Source organism: Pipra filicauda, unplaced genomic scaffold (genome assembly GCF_003945595.2).
Source record: "Pipra filicauda isolate LSUMZ 115617 unplaced genomic scaffold, ASM394559v2 scaffold354_size748207_pilon, whole genome shotgun sequence".
NCBI classification, from domain to species: Eukaryota; Metazoa; Chordata; class Aves; order Passeriformes; family Pipridae; genus Pipra; species Pipra filicauda.
Genome location: NW_024104481.1, coordinates 341510 through 360223, shown reverse-complemented (window position 1 = coordinate 360223; position 18714 = coordinate 341510). Strand labels below are relative to the sequence as shown.

The 18714-nt window shown below is 39.1% G+C and overlaps 1 protein-coding gene across 1 annotated transcript in view; it reads right to left on the bottom strand.

The window, feature by feature from the left end:
- CLVS2 (clavesin 2) overlaps positions 1-18714 on the bottom strand; it is a 58870-nt gene that overhangs the window by 27919 nt on the left and 12237 nt on the right. The window lies entirely within an intron of this gene.

The window sequence follows — 18714 nt, the reverse complement described above, 5'->3', positions numbered from 1 at the left end:
GAAACATTTCAGTTTTGACTCATTTGATACTTTTCTATGGAAATAAAAAAAAAAATCTAAAGAGTAGACATTTTACATAAATATTTTAATTTAGTCTTTATGGAAAATCTGTGATTCTTCCTAGAAAGGCTGTAGGGTCAAAAGGTTATAATGTTTCTGTTTAAATTTTTAAAACAACTACAGTGGCCTTGTTTTTGCGCATAGGAATGCAGCATCTTGAACCTATACTAACGGATTCCATTCTGTTATTTGCTGTGATCACACAAAATGCAAGCTTACACCAGGATCAGAAATTGAATTTCATGCAGATCTGATATGAAGAGTTATGTAATGAAATAAATATCAGACAAGCACTATCTTGTGTGTCCAAAGACACCCTCAGCATTCAAACAGATTGCTTTGTTATTTTGAGCTGCCACAGTGCTGCATACTTCATCGCCCAATCCTGTGACTGTGACAGACCTCACCCGCAAAATGAGGCCATGCAGGTTTAACCTTCTGGTGGACACAACAGAGCTGTCCAGTGGTTGTTGGCACTTCAGTAACTGGTTCCCCTCCTCTGGCTCAACTCTGCCCCTCAGTTCCAGCATAACTGAACAGTTGGTGTGCTCACTGAAGCTGCCAGCTTTCAGCAGAAAAAATCAACTAAGAGTCCTGACCACTTCTGTTGTATAAAGTCCCATGGTGCCCTTGTAGAAGTAGATGCATTAACCTCAATGTCTTAGTCAAACAACAACTTGAAGAATCTCATTCTGCCTATCTAAATTCTGTATATACTTTCAGCTGACATAAGCATTTTTACAGCAGCATTCAACTGCCTCAAAGCGTCACCAAGAACTGAAAAACACAACCACTTATCTGCTGCAAGATGTGATTGTGTCAATACTACGAATGTTTAACACTGAGAAGATAAGTAAGAGTTAATAGCAAGTAGGTCTGATGAGCTCAACTAACTCCGTGACATTCCAGTCCTGCAACACCAGCCTGCAAGGGTGAGTGCAAAGATCTCCAAAGCAATGTTCTTCACATACAGCTCACTCATTGGGACTCACTGTGGACTTGTACTACGTTATCATATCAGTTATACTCCATCATCTCTGACTACAGAGACAGGCCTTTCCCTAGTAAAACATACCATTAAAAACACCAAGATACACAAAATAATATTCTACAAAATCCCAAGAAGCATCTATACTGCACAATTAGAAACCCAGAAATCAGCACCCAGAAACATCTATGGAGGAGAAACTCAATTATCTATACCGTGAAACTGTCAGAGTAAGTCATAGTCACCTATCCCTCTCCCAAACCATTAGGAAGGCAAACACAAATCAAGCATTGTTTCCAAGATGCTCTTTGGACGTAGCAATCTGTTTAGGTTAACAAAAATATTAATAGTCAGGACATAGCCACTACAGCAGGAGGGAGCAGCCCTAGGCATGTCTATTTTTTTTGTAAGTAGTTACACTCTCTTAGAGAGTTCTCCACTGGCAGTTTCCCATTATAAAACAGCAAGAAACTCAGGAAAACATGAAGTAATTTTAAATTATTATGCCTCATACAAAAGAAATATATTCACTTTCAAAGGTAGGCTTTACACAGAATAAATCTTTTAAATACCATTAATTAAACAGAGTGGCTACTCAAGCACTATGAGGTCTGTTGCGTAAATACATATTAAGGAGTCCTGAGAGCTGTTTTCATCCACTGCAGTGTCTTCTACAGAGTAGCCTTTTTTACAAAAATTAGTGTCACGCAAATGCTTCTGTTCATATCCTATCTGTTGAAACTTCTGTTGTCCGTATTCCGTACAGTTTGAAATGGTGACTAGAAATGGTTGCAAGATATAAATAATTCTCCAAGTAAAATATGTGTAATTATTACTTTCTTAGCCATCAGGTCTTCAGCATCGCAGTTCCTTTTCAATGGCACTGAGCAATGTACCATCATTTGTTTTTAAGGTAACTGTTATGTAATTGAGTAAGTTCTGCCATATTCCCATACCCATTACTCAGCAGGTAACTCAAGGGTTTAAACCTTAAAAGACTGGGATCAATAACAACCTTGGTACATGGGAAAAGTGAGGGAGAAGGGCCCAGATCTGAATATCACTCACAAGTGACGGACACCAGTGCTCACTGGCCAGCAGACTGGGTGAGAGCAGGGGTTTTGGAGAACCTCAGCTACAGTAACTTAACACACTGCCTCTGAGGAATTGGTCTCTGCATCAGATGAGAATCAAGCCCACTCTGAGTACACAACTAATAAGTCCAAAGTAAATAATAATCCACATACGGGGTTGTAAATGTTGATGATAATAGCTATTTCTGATGGTTTTACAGAGTAACGCATCTGGGCTATGAGATATTCCATTTTCAAACAATGTACCTGTCTGGAAACAGTTCTCTACTACTGTCTACTGAATGCTTTTCTGTAAAAGAGGCTTCATAAGAATATAATAAAAATAACTTATTCCCTATCATCAGCAGCGTAAACAGCACAGCCTCAATGGGAATAGGAGCTAGGCTAACAGAGAAGCTGAATTCATAGTAAATAAATAATGTGATCAAGACCTTTGCATGGTTTTGCATTTCACAGAAAAAAAAATCAATTTGCAAGTATTTTATACCTTTGGAATAAAGCTCTTCCTCATTGTGTTGGGTTTTTTGACAATAAAGTAAATACAGATGTAGATCAGTTCACACAAAAATAAATTATCTTTTCTACAACACTATTGTTAAACAAGTTCAAAGATTAATATAACCCAGTATCAGTGCAAAAACCTTGCAATGTGCATTCCATCAGAGCATGAAGTTTATAAAATAGAAGCACTGTTACATGATTAGCAGGTTGTATATAGTTTTATACAGTCCACACAAGACATGGTTCTTCCCTGATCCATATCTATCATATTACTGCCATGTGTTTTTCAGCACATGCACAAAGCAATAACAAGTACAGATACTATTTAGTATCAGAGCATGTGCACAACTATGTGCATTATCTACCACTGCTGCAGATGAAAAGTATTCCCAGCGAGGACTATACTGCATTGCCCTGGACATGGCTCCCAGCCAGGTAGAGATGATATTTTCTCTTCAAATGAGAGATCTGAAATAATGCCTGAAGCAAGAATCAAACCAGAAGTCAAAATTTTGAAATTCAAGCAAGTAACTCTCTGTCCAACCTGGCAGGCTAGCTTTGTTTAAATCCACATCAAATTGACACCAACTCTGATGATCTCCATGGGCAGTCGACTGCTGCCAGCTCTCCAAAGCTGCAGGGCTCTGGAAGCGCAGGAGGCTGCACTAGAGCTTGCAAGAGCCTGCAGATGGGCATAAGGGAAGAGAAAATATAAAGACACAGAAAGACACCAGCCTCATGGATGGGAAAGTTTGGACCTCCTGCACTGGAGCACCCTGTGTAGCTCAAGAGGAAATGTGGTTTGGATCAGTTTTGATGAAAGTCACCTGCACACTCACTGCAGGCAACCTCTGAACATTTTCTGCAAGGATAGAGGGCGGTGTTCATCACCTTAAATGTCTTAACTAGAAATCTGATTGTTAAACCTAATTAAAGATGTTTAAAAGCTGGGTTTGACTCACTGTTATGTAACATTAAGGGAAATTAGATCTATTTTAGGACTCTGAAAATGAGGGCAAAACAAATGGTACACACAAACATGAACCACTACTGCCAAGTCCAACTCCACAGCCTGGACCTCTCCCACCATCAACACATTCACTTGTTACCTGGGAAACAACATGGAAATTTGACTTCCAGCACAAACTCCTCTAATTCTATTCCTGATGACATTTTCTTGCAGTGACAGATCCTATTTTCACCCTTCCTGCTCCTTTTCTTTAGCATATAAATGCATTACAGTACATTTCACTCTAAAATAACTTGCTGTTCATCCCACCTCTCTTTTACAGTTAATACTGAAGAAACAGAATGCCCTCAGTTGCTGCATTAATTCTCTGCCTTCTCTAGTCTCGCTGTTCCATGCAAACTGTCCTCTCCAGGTTCCAATGCTATGGGTCACCTTTCACCATCCCACAGACTTCAGCTCTTACTCCTTGCTCACTTCACACTGAACATCAACCCTCAAGAATTCCCTTTTCATATGTGCATTTCAGTGTCATTCCTGAGGCGAAATGCACATAACTTCAACTTGTGTCATCCACTGCCGAGCTTCATCCGACATTACTACTTGTCTGAAAGCTCACTAACAGCACTAAAAAATATACTCAGTTTTTATTTTCTCGAGTGTTGCAGTGATCCTCACAAAGCACTCAGCTAATAAACTCACAGCCTTGGGTTTATCTGTAAAGTCCTGTTCTCCTCTAACGCCATGGCTTCCACTGCAAGATCAACACTTACCATGTCTTTCCACATACAATGTTATGGGGAACCCGACCCCTTTATTTTTAATAGCCTACTGCCATGCTTTGTGTTGCCTAAAAGTTATTTTATCTAAGGGTTTGGGGTTTTTTAATCAATATGGGTTTGATGAGCCCAGGGCTGTGAATTTCAGTCCATATGGAAAGGATGAAACCCAAGAGAGAAAGGACAGGAGCATGTTGTCCACCAAATAAAAGCAGAGAGAAGGAAACCAGGCTGATACTATTTGGGTGACCAGAATTGTGCTCTATGTGAATCCTGACTGAATTCCTTCTAAGTTTTTATTGTGTGTTGAAAAGAAAATCAAAGTTCTGAACAAGGAGGGGTGAGAAGCAAGCAGCACCTGGCCCAAAACAGTGCACTAATAGCAAAACCATTCATTTTGAAACCATCTGCTTTGCAGCAAAACGTGTCTCCTGCAATACAATATGTGAATCAAAGCAGATTATGCCTGGGGTTCACTGCAGAACATGGAACAAAACAAGTTATCCTACACCAACCTTCCCATCAGACCACGACTGATGCAAGTTCAGGAATGCCAAATAAAAGTGCTGAACAGCATGCCAGGGCTCCACTCACTCCATCCGGCCTTACCTCAGGAAGAGGGACAGATGGTGCCAGTGACTCAGAAGAACGCCAAAAGGCTTTAATCTCACAGCAATAACCTATGTCCCAGCCTTGTGACAGTCTGTCATCCACACAAATGGTATTTTTCAAGGGCATAAGTGTGAACTTGGTGCTAGTAGGAAACCATGACAGGGTGCTTTCACAGACACCTTCTCTTTTTGCGACCTGAGCAAAGATAATTCTATTCTGCAGTTTCACCAGTGTGCTCCTCTGTGTGAGAAGGCAGGGCCTTGGGAAATAATGCTTGGCAACATAAATTACAGCTTAGTGTACTTCTTCTGGCTAACTTAAAATTGTCAAAAACCTTTCCAGGAATAAAAAGCCTCAGGGAAAGCATAAAAGATTTGTGAGCAAGACTTCATAACTTTAAAGGAAATCAATCCCAACCTTAAAATCTGTAAAAAAAACCCCAACAAATCAGATCCCCCAGATTCTGCTTTTCCGTTTTTTCAATTAATGCCAAACAGAACAAAGCAGTTGTAATTCTGTTCTCTACTGCCTGTTTAATTTTTTTTCCATTTCCGAAGTGTAAAATTCTGATTTCCCATTTCTACTCTAGGGAAAAAAAATATTAAATTGCAATTGTACTTCTTTTCCCCAAAACAGTCATTGAGTGAACAAACACAGAGAAGCACTGGCTCCCCATATAGCAGCCAGGACTGATTTAGGACAAAGAAAGAGGGGAAAGAGCTTTGCATTGGTAGACCAAGACCCGGGCAGAAACAAACTGCGGAGAAGGTGTGTGCCAACAACAGCTACTATGATGATTCTTAGACATACAGTGATGTCATGACGTAAGCACGTTAAGCTTCTTGGGGAAGAAGCATTTTCTCTTATTAGACAAAATAGCACAGAATGAGACAGTTACATATTGACCCAAACTGCTATTTTGAGGAGTTGTTCAACAATGAAAGTTTTATATTCTACCTGTATGTCCCTTAATAGTGACACAGACACTTCTACTTCTCCAATCTCAGCTCAGTACACCAAACACTTGGGAGCTTGTCAGTCAGTTTCTATTTGCCCTCCCAACCCCGAGTTGTTTCTCAGAAGACCCACCCTGCTTCACATGGGCCCCAAAGTACTCTACCCTCTGTCCCATTCTTTTTGTCCCCATGTGTCAGCCTGACTGTGAGTTTAAACATCAACTCTGTGCTGGTAGCTCACATGGAGTTTTCTCCAGTGCCCTCCCATACAACAACTTAAAATTGCAGCCTGTTGCTCTGAAAAATGTCCAGCTAAAGCCCAGTGTAGCTAGAAGAAGAGATGCTAAACTTGCTACCCTTACCTCCATCCTCAAACCCCATGGATAACAGAGCTGAGTCATCCATCATATTCAGGCCCTAGTGTCATATTTGATTTCAGCTGCTCTCAAGCCCTACACATCTCATCTCTGTTTACATTCTGCAAATTCTTTTTTCATGGTGTTGCTTAGACAATACAAGTCGCTGAGAATGTGCTCACCAATGCAGCAAATTATCTTTTTTTCTTTCCAAAAACACAGATGCATGCCTTTTCTATTTTTCAGGGAAGACATCAGTGCGGCAGATGCACGTTTTTCCATCTAAGTCCTCATGTCTGCTTTCCTAGCCTGTGATTTAATGAAAGATTAAAGACTAGCTTATGAAAGTTCACCACGGCAACTGCTGATGTCACTGGGAACTGGATTCCCAGTTGGGGCTTAAAGAAAGATGAAGACCATATCGATAATTGACAATATTTCTGACATTATTCATCTAGCTAATTAAGCCACAACTCCATGCCACTACATATGCTCAAAACTGAATGAACAAAAAATGTAGCACCATTAATATGCTTAGCTATTGGTGTTACATAAATTTAGCCCACAGAAACTAACAGTTTTCCATTCAGCAGCATCTACTTCATGATGCCATGCCTTTAATTATCCTACTGAAAAAAAAGTACATACATTCTTCCCCAGAAAGTGAACCTAAGTGCTGCATTTCACATGCTGTAAAATAAAGCAAGATTTTTATTCAACTGCAAGCACATTTAAGCACTGAAGGAAAGGACACACACATTTCCACCTTGGACAGCTTTGCCTGTAACCCTTGGCGTTTGCCATCCTTTTGAGAAGAGGTAAGTAAAACTTTTGTGTATGTACAAACACAAGAACAAAAAGCATATTCAAAATCACCAAAGTGTACACTTCATGTACGTCTGTTCTCCTTTCAGCTTTTTCTGAGGCAAATTACTGCTAAAATGCCTTTATGGTAGTTTGTTGCAACCCAAAAGTAGTGTACTGGTGGGTAGTCGACCCATAGCACGGAGATACCTCCATTAAAGAGAATATCTGCCACAAAACCTTAACACTCAGGGATAGAAAATGGGGGGTTGTTCAGGACTTTAGCAGATTTCATGAGGAAAAAATGCAATTAGAGGAAGAAGCAAAGGTCCATTACACAGCTTTAAGAAACACTTGCAATGAGTACGCATAGTTATGCTTTATGTACCTACTAAGATTAGAAGTATTTGGATGACAGGAATGAGAATGGAGGTAGACAGACCATCTTCTCCCTGTATTTAAGTGAAAGCCGTGAGACCTGGAACTGTGCCTGAGTCCTGGACACACAGCCAAGGGGCTCTGCAGTTCTGGTACAGAGTGTGGCTGCCATCCTCAGGGAGGGGCATCAGAGATCATTACAGAAAAAGGGTAAGGTCGTCAAAGGGAAGCTCCTAAAAGAAGATGTTTACAGTCACCATATGAAAGGAAAACAATTCATCAAGAAGATCTAATGGGACAGAATAACAACAGGATGAAGAAGAAAAAATATAGTAAGGCTTTCCTTGCATTTTGGAATGCTGCTTAGTTTGATTTCATTCCTACAACTTAAAGTAAAAACACACATGGTCCAAGATGTAACCATGGATCTTCAAATGGCTTCATTCGTAACTGGCTTTCATGCAGCTCTCTTTAAAGGCTTATGGGCTTCTTTCATTTGATACTGCATTGATTTTCTCTGGTTTCCTCCTATTGTGGCTACCCTCATCAATTAGTGTGCTATAAATAGAGCAGTCAGATTCCTTTCACTGGTCTCATTAAATTGCACTCCTGCTGAATTTCTGTGGAGAACAGAACTGGATCATACTGATAGAAATAGTATGAAGATGTCCTCAGGTTTTCCAGGGAAAATCAATTGCTCAATATTCCTAACAAAATGCTTTGAAAAGCATGACTCAATGGATCTCAACTAATGCCCAAAACATATGTAAAACCTTGCTTGCAATTCTGCATCTCTAAAACCCCAAAAGAGAAAGGGTGAGAAAATATGTGGTTAAGAGGTTCAGCCAGCTCCTCACTAATACATAAGCCCTCATCAATCATAACTATTCTACTGCATCCCCTGAAAAGGAATCGTTGCAGGAGGTATGCAGCTAACCCACACAGTTCTTCTGGAAAGCGAAGTAAGGATTCAAGAACACAGTCCCAAGGCATACCTGGTGCCTGTCAAAGACACCATGTAATGGTAGTGTGCTCACTGACTAAAACTAGAGGGTAATGATAAAATCTGGTGCTATCATATAGGTTAATTATTGCAGACATGTGACAGCTATGATATTAAAAATGTTAATCTTTATTTTCTAATGGTATGCCAGTATAGCTTTTAAAAAATTTGTTTTAGAGATGATATTTTACTCAATTACATTGATAAGAGCCATAAAACAGGAAATGGAATTATCTACTTTGAAACGTTTCAAAATCTAATGCAAAGGGCAACTTTTAGGTCCTTCTTCTGCCTTTTCATAACTATGTTGTCTTCTTTTAACATGCTTTGTGTCCTCTTTTCTCCTCTGTTAAGCAGTATCCTTCAAAATCTTTTCTGTCTTCCTCCCAAGCTACATTTTCACCATAGGTTCTTCTGCAGGTTGAAAATCCCTGCTGCAAAAGCTGAGTTTATAACTACTGCACTTGAATTACTGAACATATCCAGTGTTACTACATGGACTCACTGGCGTCTGGAGAATAAGCTATGTGGGTTTTGTGTGAAGATCTGAAAGATTCATTGCAGACTTCATAGGACTGGCTGTACCTTGCAAAGACCTTCTGAAAAGACTGCTGGAGGACTACCAGTACTTGATGATTTGCCCTGTATTCTTTACTTTGTATGGTGGTTTTCAGCCAGAAGATGCAGTGCTCTAAATTATACTTTCAGTCAAATAGATTAGCTTGAGATGTGGGTTAGCTTGAGATGTGGGTATGTCCCAACAAACTCAGAAGCTTTTACAGGTAATAAGGTACGTTCAGTGCAATATCAGGTAAGAATTAATGAAAACTGCAGTTTAAATATATCTTTATGGATGCCCTCTCCTGAATCACAGCAGAACCACTTTCTCCTTCCAGAAAATGTTTACAATAGTGGAAGTGGCAAAGGGTTGAAAAACAGTTCTTCTCAGAAAGAAAGCCCTACCCCAAAAGATTCTTATAGCTATACCAGATCGTTAAGAACCAACTAAAAAGAGCGAGAAAATAACAAACACATTTGAAAACACAATCTTTAATCACTGGTTAAGGATTGCATTTTCCAATGGCACTGTGTGTTATTGGAGTTAGTCCTATAAAATAAGGGAGCTGAATACATATTTTATAGCTGAAGCCTAATCTGTGAGGGACAACATAAAAGGTAACCCACAAAAACAAGTAAGCACCTCAGCATAGCCAGAACTGTTCTGGGGGAGATGCTAACATGAGACTTACTCAGTGTCAGGTGCTGGAGTGATATTAATTTCTTTTGATTGAATGCAAACCCAATTTTTCAAAAATAGGACAATATGTTTAGCCACCTCGGATTTCAGTCCATATTCATGTTTGGATATTCATTATGTGTAAACAAAACATTAGTGCTCAATCCTTTTTATTACAGAAGACATTGGAAAAGATTACAAGCACTATTTTCATATTCCACATAATAAAAAGAGATGTTTTTTAAGAACTCATTCTGATCTTTGCAAAATAGGAAGGTAATGACTGCAGAAATGCTTTCTGAGAGGTGCTGTGGTTTTTTTTTAATGTTATCCACACTGAATTATGATGTTTTAGAAAGAGTTCATAATTAATTTTTTCTTAAGAAATATAATTTTCTTTATTTGTTATAAATCTTAACTTCCAGTTCCTGAACTACTTTAAATCACCAGCCATGCAGTACTTATTTAAACAGTTATGCCTACTAAAACACATAAGAAAAAAAAAGATGACACTGTATTGTTTTGGGAAATGAGCACAGAAGGCTTAGCTGGTATCACAGGCACTATGTGCATGGGCAGTATGTGCTGAAGACACCAATATAAAGCCAACTGTGCACAGCCTAATAAGATCACGGAGGATTTAATAGCATCATGGAAAACAAAGGTTAGACTGGTTTCAGAAAATCATTTGAAAAATGATCCAGCGTATCCTTATAAGGGAAACCTGAAAGATGTATATACAAAATGGATTGACAACATAGGTAATTTGGACACTATTAAAAAACCCTAAATTTAGGCTCTCCAAATAAAGAGGATCCCACCGATTTTCACATCTCACCATTGCCAGTGCCAAACACAAGAAGAACAACATCTCTAGGTCCTGATTCCAAATCACTGCTTTTGCAGAAAGTACTCCATCAAACAATTCCTTTCTATGGGTTACTGAGAGTCACACACCAATTCCTGCTTTGGACCCAACAGCACACAGTGAAACAGCAAACGGTTTTATAGGAGTTGACATTTTGAAATAGAAAAATTAGGATTAATGTCAAGAAATCTGAAGAGCAAAAAGTTGTAGAAAGGTTTCCAAAAAATGTGCCAGGCCTGCTTTCAAGCTTTTAAATTAAACTGTGCGAAGCTCTAGTAAATATAATGCACAGGATAATCTTGCATTAGCAGGAAGGTGAACTACGATCTTAAAACATGTCTTCTGTCTCAAGCATTACAATTTACAACAAATTAGCTTTATTTCTGAGTGACCTTACAAGGAAGACTAGTATTTATTCCCTTCACGACCTTAAAATACTGAAGGAGTATTTAGATCTTGGCTGAGAAAAATCACTTCCAAAAATAAATAGATATTTTGAAGCTGAGGAATGGTCATAACCTTATAATTGTTGAACTGCGGCCTACCAGAGACAACAGGAAGTCAATCACAGTGAGTTAATTGAGTTTGTGCTACAAGTCTGTCTTTTCTCATGTTGGTGCCACCTTAGTATCATTTTAGTTCTTCAGCTTAATCAGAGCAATTTAGTCACTATCTTTATTTAATACAGACAGATTCAGTTTCCTGAAATAAAGAAATTTTTATTCCTGAAATAAAGAAATAAAACAGAAAAGTGGTTAGCATTTGGTAAAAGCTCAAGAAAGAAGCAGTCTGCACACACAAAAAGAATCTTCTCTGTCTTCTTTCTCTTAAGATGCAATAATTTCATTTGGATGTTTTTTACTGTTGACAGAACCGATGGAAAATGTCAACTATGAGCATTTTCATTGTTTCCTACACTAAGCATGCCTACTTTGTTGAGTAGAAGAAAAACTTCAGATACAAAAAAAATTCTTATTTTTCCAGATCATGCCATGTAATTCCACTACATCCTTGGAAGCCCCCAATTTCTCCTACCTGGCCCCATGAGCACCGAGTTATGTATGGCAACTAGACCAGCTCCAGTCCGAGGAACTAAAAGGACAGTTTCCTTAACAGTCTCGTGGCTATAAGACTTACTCAGTATGTGAATAGATCAGGTTGCACTCTCCAATGCTGCTTTCCTGAATGATACAAAGAGTAATGGGACCACTGGTTAAAAAGAGATTTGAAGCTGATTAGACACCAGATGTGGAGAGCACTTGGCCAGTGAGACCACAAACGGCTAAGATCTCCTAAGGAGCCTAAGATGAACTTAACATGCCATGCAGTCATCTACGGTGATTGAGGTTTCGGAGGATGCCATCAGAACAGTGAGACAAAAAAAACCCACATCAGTGAAGACTAGTACAAAGTAAGGCAACGTTAGTAGGAGTGGAATGAGGAACCGGGGAAGCAGTAGGACAGTGGCAAAGGCTGCTCAGAGCAAAAATGGGAGGAGGAACCAGCAGAAGAGCCTATGCCAGTTAGATCAAAGTGCCTGATCAAAAGCCAAGCTCCCCAGAACTAATCACGCCTTGCTTACAGCAAATATCTGCAAAACACTGGCAAAGTGCCCTCTGTCTTTCTTGTGTGGGTTCACACAGAGGATGACAACCTACTGCAGGCAGATACTCCGCTAGCTCCAGTGGCAGTGTTCGGAGGCTGGATATTTAACTCCATTAAGCTTCCTTGCAGTTTGCACTAAGCAGAATTTCTGAGGATAAAAGAAGAGTTCGGTTTACTGCTTTTTATCATTTGTTTGAGAGGCAGCAGCCTACACGGCATTATCTACATTCAAAGAGCATGTAATGAGAAGCTCCTAATTTAGCCATGCTAGAATTCAGACTCCTGGCTTGGGGGCTCAGGATGAAGACTTCTAAAGTCTTGAATCCTCCTGATCAAAAATTAATGGCAGTCGGACTCTAAATGTATAAAAAGTGACTGAAAATCAGACCATGACCTGTCACAGTGGGCACCCCAAGTTAGAAGACATTTTTAATAGTAATCTTTTAGTGGAATAGCTCTCAGCTGAGGGGGAAAAAAAAAGAAAAAAAAAAAAAGGATGATATCCTCTCATCTTAAAAATGTGTTTGTGAGAATAAATATATTAACATTACAAAGGCATTCAACATTTTTTTTTTATGAGCATCATAAAAGAATCTAGCAAGGAAACTGATTCTTCTGTCTTCAGGTAACAGGTTAATAGCTGGGACCACAGTGACTAATGGTTATGTCTATACAAACATGCCTGTTTGTAGCTGAATTTGAGCTATGGTCATCAAGTTCTTTCTTACCCAGCAGGTTAAGCCAATCCAGACAGCAGGTGAGAAGTTAGAAATATCACCTCCAGTTCACCCAGTTTCTACAGTAAATTGATGGTAAACCTTTTTGATTGCCATTTTACAAGTAGAGAAGACCAAATGTAAGCAAACTCTTGCAAACTAACAACTTCCTAGGAAAAAATATCCCATTCTGCTGCTGTTGCTACAGAACACGAGTTGCATTGGTATGAAATTGCGCTGTTTACACATCCTTCGGTTCTCTGGGAGGTCCTGGGCTCAGCGGACTCTAGCATTTACAAACAACTTAATTCTTTAATGAAAAAAAATGAATGAAAGCAGCTACATGATTTACTAGACCTCCTGAAAGCAGAAGATACTCCCATCAAAGGCTCGAGTCTGCTACTTTTTAATATTCTCCCAAGCACTGTGTGAAATGTCAGGATTCTGTTCTCAAAAACTGGTGGAAAACTCAAGCTCTGAATGAGTGGGCTTTATGGTTTAAAGTTTGGATGCAAAAACATCCAAAGTTCTATTTTGTGACTTGCTGCTCACTGACGCTCATTGCTAGTACTAACTGTTCCTTAAGCTCATTATTAACAATCATGCACAGCACAGAGCATGTGAACATGAAATTATATGAAGTCAAAATACCATTTTCAGAAGTATCCTTAGTTTTAGACATTCCTGTCTTAGGATCTTGACACTGCAACCTGATGGTTGCATAGATGTAGTCCAGAACTAAGAGGCGAAATTTAAGCACTCTCTGAACTTGTTTAACTAACCCTGATGTTCAGGCAAGATTCCCAGTAAGATACTGATGGTGTTCATGCTTAGAGAAAAAGGGAGAAGGACGTCCTGTCACTTTCATCACCAGACTGCGCATGGTCTGGTGTTTGGTACTTCCACCTTACACTGCTGCAGCAAATCTGGTTGGGGATACTCATACTAACAGCTGTGTAAAAGATGTTTTCGACAGTAATAGTAGCTGCAAGCATGCTGTCTTCGTTTACTTTCTGGTTTCCTCTCATGTTTGCAGTAGTGAGTTTGTTTTAGCCTATGAAGCCTTCCTCTGTTACAAAACAAAAAGACACAGTCAAAGACCTGCCTTGTCCCCCACAATACTATCGCTGTTTCTTCCTGTAAACACCCTCACCCCAGAAGAAAAAGTCTTCTGTCTTCTGCAACAATGCTGACTATCCACATATGTTCAGCTGCCAGTTTAAATGTGTATCATCTCTTTTTCACCAGCTTTTTAAGTAGAGGAAAAGCATTCACATTCAGCTACCAACAGCTACGCACTTTTGAAAAGCATTTTGAGGTACAGCCTGCCCGAGTGACAACCTGAAAAAAAAAAAAATCTGTCATGCCTGCAACTACTATTATGCACTAATAGAAATCAAGTCTTTAAGAAGCAGTTAGTGGTCTAGGTTTTAAAATACTAAATATTAGCGAATCAGTTGAAGTGCCTCATGAATACTCACAATGTCCCATTTTGCAAAACTCACTTACAATTACCCCAAAGCTGTCTGTCAGAGTTAATAATAGCCCCAACTTTCAATATCATTTCAAATTGAATTTTCTGTCTTTGAAACTGTTTTTACCTGCTTTCCAAAAACAACACTTGTCCTGATACTTGGGTGGGTGGGGGTGGCAGGGAGAAGCCCAGATAAGGCTTATATAAAAAAAAACATTATCAGAAAGAAAATAATCATAGCCACAACCTCCTCCCTCCTTCTGCCCATGTGTTCTCAGCTTGGTGATTTCGCAGAAGGGGCCATGGGAGTGCCAGGAGCAGTAAAATGAAGGTTTTAAAAAGGGAGAAGGGGTGAAATATACTCTTGATTTAATTATGTCACGCTAAAAGTCCTCCTAGCCCTTAACAGAGGCCAAAAATAAGAGCCTAGAGTAGCTACAACTTGGATAGCATACGTGATTATTTCCACTCAGCATTCACCTCATTTCCAGCTATGTACAGCCCAAGGAATTCTGAACTTTGATGCTGTTTTTACATATTTAGTAATCCTCAGTTCATTTCTCTTTCACAAACTTAAGCTTTTCTCTAAACACGACTAAACCTTAAGCACCCAATGCATAGAGTACCACAAATTACCCAAATATTGTATAAAGAATTACCATGTTTTAGAAAGAGACAGTCCTCTTCCTAGTATGTCCTGATGATGCCAATTTCTTAAAATGGAGATAACAAATAACATCTACAGTCCACCCATGATCTTGTTTGTGTCCTGATCTCACCTCATTAGGGACCCTGCTTTAAGCAGGAAGTAGGATTTGCTGATCTCCTGAGGTCTTCTCCAACCCGAATTATCCTGTGACTCTATGGTTTGCTTTATAGATTCCTGTACTTTCCCTCTACAGTTTTTCTTCTTCCACCTAGATGAATCCCAGCCAACTTATTTGTTCCTCATACAGAAACCAGCCCACACTTTTTGGGGGGTTTTTGTCCTTCTTCATTTCTACAATAGTCTTTCTGAGACATAAAAATAGAAGCCACCCCAACATTCAAGATGGAAGCGATGGCACAGATTTTTGTAGTGACTTCACTGTGTTCCCTGCTCTCTATTCAATTCCTTACAATTCTTTGCATTTGATCTGCTTTTTTGAACAACATCCTGTATTGAGATGATATTTTTATACAGCTATTTATCAGACCATAACATCAAGTTGTCAATTTTGTGTGGTAGGAGCTCAGAGTTCATCACCGTCTATGGAAAGTTAGGACTGGTTTTCTTCTGAGCTCTCAAGAGTTCACTTTCTGTGGGAAATGTAGCTGAAGCACAGAGATTGCAACCTCTTGCTGGTTAAAGAGGCAAAATTTTGTTAAGTTTTTGAAAGGCACATATTCAGGGCACTTGGGTATTGAAACACACAGTGCTGTAACAGTCGCTGCTTTCAGAACCCATTTACTGAACAACATGAGCTTCTTCACGAGCCCAACATTAGCGCTTGGCTACAGAAACCAATGAATGGGGAGAAGTGGGCACCTAAAGACTGGAATTCACAAACATCCACACACTGAGCATGCTGGGGAGAGCCAACACAAAGTGCTAAAGTCAAGGCCTGGATTTCAGTCTCAGCTTTCAAAAACTTTTCCTTCTGCTCAGGGTTCACAGCTCTAAGCAATTAGATACTCCTAGGCACCTAATGTAGACAGATCCTTCTCAGAATATAGAGAGTATTACACATTGCACTTGTTTCTTATTCTTCACTAGGGAAGGTGTAGGAGCTCTAAGTACAAATCCTCCTTCTCGCTGATGAGAAGCAACATAAATGCTGTAGCCACAAGCGTCTGCAGGGAAGAGTATTGTTCCTTTTTTTCCCAAAGCACACAGCCAGTGTATGAGCTAGGATTGGAGCATCAAGAGTCCCAGCCAAGTGCCTCAACCTCCACATCAAGTTTTTTCTCCTTGGCTAGCAAAACCATTTCATCTAAAAATCAGCACTGACCTACACTGAACCAATTATTTGGTACAACACTGTTGTGATGGATATGCTGTAAATTCACATCAGATTACAGATAACCATTGTCCCTTAACATAAAAAATTCCATGGCCAAACGTCTCTTTTTCCTGAAGACAACTATGTAAGAAGAGTTTTTCTAATTTATGAATAAGTTTTGGGTATGATTCTTCTCATATTCCCATTTAACACACATATGCAGATAAAGCATATAGCAAAACTCATCTTCAATAGAAAACTTTATATATTTACTTATCTTAATTTCAAAAGCAATTTCCTAAACAATACGCTGTAGTGAAAAGCCCAAAAATGCCATAGCTTGTAATATCTTTGGTACATAATATATTGAGTATTCTCCTCACCATGGAAGCTAAACAAATATAATGCAAATTTAGTAGATTTCATTCAGGAGGCAAACGGATTTGATTAACATCAAATTCAGCCGTCACTAATCCCACTTTCACTGTCCCTTTTCACCCAAGCAACACAAATATTTAAATTCTCCAAATGGTAAAGTTCAGCATCTTGAGCCCTGTTAAATCTTATAAGCCAAAGTAAATTTTATTTCTCTGATTAAACAGAGAGTATTTATGAAGGTCATAAATAAATAGTGTGTGTGAGTTGTTCTTATACTTTTTCATACTGCCTGATTTAGCACTTTTTACTTTGACATCATTCAGAATGATGTTTTCTGCTACACATTTTTCTCCAAAATAAAAGAAAAGGCAGTCCCTGTTGAAGGTAAAGGAATATAACATTTGAGGCAAGGAAACTTGCAAGAATGTGCAAACAGACCCATACCTCGCCCAGGGTCTCTCTGTACCACCTTTCCACCATGCCTTCCTCTTAATTTCTTCCTGATCGCAGGTTTTTTTGAAGTGTGGTTCTCCCTCCAAGATGCTCAGTACAATTGTCTTTAGGCTTTCCCATTGATTCTAATATATCTTTACACAGAAAAATGTGTAAGAGAAAAGAAAAGAAAAAGGAAAGGGAAAGGAAAGAAAGGGGAAGGGGAGGGGCAAGGGGAGGATCGGAGAGGAGAGGAACCTAAATATAAACAACTCCTCAAGTAGTATAACTACTGGGAAGGGATCACTAGAGAGTCAATCAATTTTGATACCCTAAGAACGGTAGCCCTCATTCCTCCAGTGGTTCTCTTCAGAAAATTGATCACTGCATTATGAGAGCCCAACTAATCGATTTCTTCAAAATACTTGTTGCAAAAGGCCCTGTAAAAGTACTTTCACTTTGTAAAAGTACGTGTCCTAATCTATGACAGGTAACAATACTTGTCATAGATTAGGATAGATTCCTCGAGCATTAGAACAGTTTAATTCTCATTTGCCATTTCAATGCCTTTTCTTTCTCTCTTCTGGAGTATTTCATGCCCACTTTTACATCTCTGGAGTCAACAGAACTGAAGACAGTGGGCACAAACTGTTGCTGTGGGTGCTGGCCACCATCAGACTTGGGATACTTGAACATACAGAGCTGGGGGCATGGGTAAACTGAGTAAGCCAATGGACTCCTCCCCAGTTCAGTCATGAACCAATCAACAGTAAGAGAATGCAGAGCCCACCTGAAGTTTGGTAGGTCATCCGTCATATTTTCACATGCAGTTATCCACTGCAACTCTCTACAAAATAACCATCTCCGAGTAATGCCCAAGAAGAAACACCACCATTTGAAAACAAAGACTCCTAAAGCATTTATTCATGTTCTAAACCAGAAAACAATGACTAACTTTGAAAAAAAGGCACAAAAAAGAAAACAACTTTGAAAGCAATAAAAGGAAATTCAGCAGTACTAGAACACAGATCTCACTGCTGCCTTCTAATGTAGTTAGACATTAGAATCATACTCTTGCATAAGAAAACACAACAAAATGAAAATTGACATCTTTGTCTCATGACTGCCACTACCCTTCTGGTGCAACAGCAGGCTGAATACTGGTTAAGCCATTTCATCAGTTAGATCAAAACTCCACACTACTGCTATGCAAGTTTCTTCAAAAAGAAAAGTTCAAAAATAAGGCTGTTATTTTGCTTTGTGAGTAATAAAAATGTATAAATGATAGAAAAATCATAGAAAAGGAATATTTGTCCTTGTAGAAGTGAGGCACACTGCCACGGGAGTGAATTACAGGTATTTTTAACACAGCAACTCAAGCTTGTGCAGAAAACTACCACCTTGACAATGTTAGTTTTTCATTTTAATAAGCATAAAATATCTTAGGAGACAGACAAGAGTTATGTAGTATCCTTTCCACCAATGTGCCTGCGCTATATAAAGTGCATTTGCAAAGAGCTGAAA